The following is a 5,064-nucleotide window of genomic DNA, read 5'->3' on the forward strand; positions in this document are numbered from 1 at the left end:
AACTCCGTAAACGTAGAATGACCCCTCCAAACAGCAGCTGTCATGACCTCAGCGTAAGAAGAACCATTAAATAAGGCCCACGAAGTAGCTAAAGCGCGAACCTCATGAGCCCTAACCCCTGACACCCGCAAGGACTGATCCCCTGCCGACTCATACGCAGCTCGAACAGTCTGAACAATCCAGCGTGAGATGGTCGCTGCAGAGATATCAGAGCGACCGGGCTGGAGAGACTGGAACAGCCGAGACGAGTGTCCCGCCCCCCCCTCTGTTCTGGCCAAGTAGTAACGCAAGGCCCGAACTGGGCAGAGCAGGCGATCAGGACAATCCCCATCCAGAGTTGAAGCCAAAGAAGGGATAACCACAAGCCCTGGGGTGAAACCGGGAACCTGGTTCTTAGCTAAAAAGGAGGGATCAGTGGTCACCGAGACCGAAGAATGGCCAGCCGAAAAACGAAGGCAAGAAGAAGATCTGCTGAAAGCATGAATCTCGCTTCTGCGGCGACCGGAAGCAAAGGCTATCAAGAACACAGTCTTGAAAGTAAGAAACTTCCGATCTGTCGACTGGAGGGGCTCGAATGGCGCCCTTAACAAGGAATCTAGCACAAGTGCTAAATTCCACCTAGGGACCAATTGCCGTGAACGAGGCTTCTCAATGTAGAAGCCCCTAATGAGAGCCGACAATGAAGCGTCCGAGCCCACTGACTTGCTACCATAGAAAGCCAGCACACTAGCAATGGCTGAACGATAGCCTGCAATAGTTCCCGGAGACAGACCTTTGTCCCTGAACAGAGACAAAAGAAAGTCAGCTACAACGGGAACAGAGGCAGAGACTGGATCAATCGACCGTCCGACACACCAATCACCGAATGCGGACCATCGAGATTGGTAGACGGCGGAAGACGAAGGTCTAAGTGATCCTGCGATGCGAGTTGCAACTTCTCGAGAAAAGCCCGTCTGAGTGAGCCTTCCCGAGATAGCATCCAACCGTGAAGGTGGAGCCGTTCCGGTCCCGAGTAGAACTGTCGGGACCTCGGTTGAGACAGCAGATCCCACAGGGGTGGGATGCTGCGTGGGAAGTCCACCGACAGCCGAAGCAACAGAGGAAACCAAGGTTGTCGAGGCCAGAGCGGTGCAACCAGCAACACAGTACAAGGGTGTAGAAGGATCTTTTCCAACACCCTGCCCACCAGATTGAAGGGAGGAAACGCATACGCGTACATTCCCGACCAGTCCTGGGATAGAGCATCCACCGCCATGGCCATAGGGTCTGGAACCGGAGACACAAATGTAGGGAGTCGAAAGTTCAGGGCCGTGGCGAACAGATCCACATGGGGTCTGTCCCAAACCAGGCAAAGAGACCGGAACACCGAACGCTTGAGGGTCCATTCGGTGAGAACCGGGCTCCGAGACCGAGACAGAGTGTCGGCCAGAACATTCAGACGACCTGGAAGGTGCCTCACCGTGAGATCGAGACTGATCTCCTGACACAGCAACAGGACCTGGGTGGATAAAGCACACAGAGCCGGGGAACGGGTGCCCCCCTGGCGCTGCAGATAAGCCACCACAGTGGAGTTGTCTGTAGCCAGACAAATGGCCTTGCCCTGCAGGGAGGGTCGAAGACCCCGAAGGGCCAACAGAACAGCACGCATTTCCAGAACATTGATGTGTTCTGAAAGCTGTTCCCCTGACCACACCCCCGCCGACGTCTGACCGGAAAGGTATGCACCCCAACCGGTCATGGACGCGTCGGTGTAAAGGGTCATAGCAGGAGATGCCCGAACCAGAGGAACTCCTGCCAAGACATTGCTCTTGAGAGTCCACCAACGAGCTGATTCCTTCACCGACTCCGGCAGAGGAATGTACACATCCCACTGTCGAGACGCCGGAGACCAAACTGACAGAAGGAACAGCTGGAGCGGACGGATGTGAAGCCGACCCAAGGGAACCACATCCGCCAATGAATTCAGGTAACCGAGGAACCGAAGGAACCATCGGACCTGAATTCGCTCCACACCGACCAGAACGGAGACCAACAGAGAGGCCTTCTCGAACTTGGACACTGGTGGAAGGACAAACCCCAGATCGGTTCTGAACCGATAACCGAGGAAAACAAAATCTTGAGAGGGGAGAACCTCCGACTTCTCCCTGGAAGGGATGAACCCTAGGCGGCACAGAACGCCCAGAACCGACCTCGTGCTCCGGGACAGGATAACTGGATCCACTTGGAGCAACAGGGAGTCGTCGAAGTAGATGTGTGCATCTACCCCGAGACTGTGGAGGTGCCCCACTACTACCTGCAACAACTTGGTGAAAACCAAGGGGGCCGTAGTGAGGCCGAAGGGCATAGCGCGAAACTGGTAAACCTTCTGCTCGAAAGTGAACCTGAGGAACTTCCTGGCCGACCTCCTGACCGGGATGTGAAAGTAAGCATCCTTCAGATCGATGGACGTAGCCCACATCCCTGGACGCACTGACGCAATGATGCGCCGTGGCGTTTCCATCTGGAAGTGCGGGGAATCGACATACGTGTTGAACGTACTGAGGTCGATAATAGGCCTCCAGGCACCGGACTTCTTCTTCACGAGGAAGACCCGGGAGTAAAACCCTGGAGACCACTGGTCCCGTGAAAGTTCTTCGATCGCGCCCTTCGCGATCATGGCTTGAACCTCTGACCTGAGAGCCTCCACCTTTCCCGGATCGGAAGGAGAAGGGAAAAAGATAGGCTCTCGCGCCAGAGGTGGATCCCGAAGAAGCGGGATGCAGAGACCCTTGGACACAACCCCTAGGGCCCAACTGTCTGAAGTGATTTCTTTCCACTGAGGAACGAAATGGGACAGCCGACCGCCTACTGGCAAGTCCGGAAGGGGCCAATCTAGCCCTTCCCAAACCACCTCGGCGGAGCCTCCCGCGCCCAAGGACGTGGGAGCGGCCACAGACAGTGGACAAGGAGTTTGCAAGGGCAAGGAAGAGTCAGGAACCCTTCCTACCTCTGGAAACTTTGCCTTTGCCTCGACCCCTATGGGAACCCCTACCGCGGAAGGAAGATTTCCGACGTTCTGCCGGAGCGGAAGTCGGAGGGGCAGACTGCTGCTGAAAAGCAGTCGTCTTTGCCCTCTTCCTCCTACGCCTGGAGGAGCCAGAAGCCTGCCTCTTCCTGCTAGCGCCCTTGCCTGCGGAATTGTGGCGTGCATCCTCAGATGCAAACGGGTCCAACCTCATCTCAGATTGCACTGAGGGAAGGACCCCGCCAAACAAATCCTCGCCAGTCAAGGGAGCCTCCAAAAGGGTAGCCCGATAGGAATCGCCGACTGGCAGTCCAGAAAGGACCGACAACCGGCGGGCAACAACAAGGTGTGACATGGCAGCCGACAGTAAGGCCATCGCATCAAGATGTGCCTTGCAAATTGCCTGGCTGAGGCGCTCCATCAGTCCAACCTTGCTGGGGAGCTGCTCCACCGACTTGCAGCTCGCAGCCAGCAACGCAGAAGTAAACCAGTCTGCGTAGGACAGAACATGGAGAGCCAGCCTAAGGAGACGCTCCAACTTAGAGTGCTCCCTAGGCCCCATCACAACCTGGTCAACACAGCGTCCCGGCCACTTATCCAGATCCCTCTCAAGGGAAACAGAATTAGGGGCCAAGACTGGGTCGTGGATGCGGTACGTATCTGCAGCTAAATCTGCGATGTCGGCAACCACGACCTGTAAAGCCGAGAGGGAAAAAGGCTTGCGAGCCTTGCTCACCTTCTGCTTTAACAAAGCGTTGACCTGAGCGAGGGACGAAGCCACGCCTCGTCCCTCCGCAAGAGACCTAGCAGAGGCCGAGGAGGCAGATGCTAAGGGAGGCAACATGCTCTGAAGGAGCGAAATGCGCTCCGGGACGGCCGAATCCGTGGAAGGGCGTGGGCAAACCCCGTCCCCCAGAAGCTTCATAACTTCTGCACGTAAAGTGCGAAATGAAGCCGAAACCTCTGGAGGCACCGGATCAGCATCTCGGGGCCGGGATTGGGACACATCAGAAGGGCCTTCTGAGTCCAACCCAGACGAATCCAACGACTCTAAATCAGAGTCAGTAAACTCGCCGACTCTATCCTCATCCCGAGTCTCCGTAAAATTGGAGCAACCAGGAGAGCCCCGAAGAACGTCCCTCTCATCACTAGGAGAGGCACCCGCCGAATCCACCTCCATCAACGTCGCCCTCCGGGGAGGGGTGCGAGGAGGGGAAAGAGAACGTGACCTACCCGAGGGAACTATCGGGGCAATCGATAGTCCCTGAGGAACAGCAGGAGCAGGACCACAAGACCCTGGAACCTGCTGTAAGGTAGGAGTTGACACCGGACAGCGGAAGTTACTGGTAGACTCAAATTCCAAAATAGGAGCTCGAGCCAACGCAGCACGACCAGCAGCCCTAGCATCACGCGGTCTCTGCCTGACTGAACCGGCAGCAGAAGCTGGCCGGGAGCGCGAACGCTTGCGCGAACGGCTCGGTGGCGGATGGAGGGGGGGCCCCATCGCCGCAGGCAAGAAGGCGGGGGGGGCATATCCAGGCTGGAAACCCATACCACCCTGGGGTGGAGGGGGAGCGGCTGGAAAAGCCCCCTGCTGGGAGAAACCCCAAGACTGCCCATAGGCGGTCGGTGGTTGGGGCGGAGCATAAAAAGGAGCCTGTTGACCCCAATGAGCTCCATTCCCACCCTGCAAATAGGTGGGATAAACCAGGGAGGACCCTGGAACAGAGCCACCAACCTGATGCCCGAAACCGGAGGCAGGACCGGTTTGGGGGGGCGGGGTAGGGAACCTAGGGCCACCTACACACCCGCCGCCATAAGCCACACCTGGCTGACCTGACCAACTCCACCCAGACTGACCTACAGCAGGGCCAAAACCTGTAGGGCCAGTAAAACAAGCCCCACCAGGGGAGCAGCGTGCACCGGCAAAACCAAACGCAGCTGCGCTGGCACCTACCATAGGAAAACCTGGGGAGGAGGCACAAGGGATAGAGCTGGAAGCATAGGTTTTTACACCAGTGCTCACACCACCGTAAAATCCAGCCGAGGCTAGCGAGGCC

Source organism: Mizuhopecten yessoensis, unplaced genomic scaffold (assembly GCF_002113885.1).
Source record: "Mizuhopecten yessoensis strain PY_sf001 unplaced genomic scaffold, ASM211388v2 scaffold9985, whole genome shotgun sequence".
NCBI lineage: Eukaryota > Metazoa > Mollusca > Bivalvia > Pectinida > Pectinidae > Mizuhopecten > Mizuhopecten yessoensis.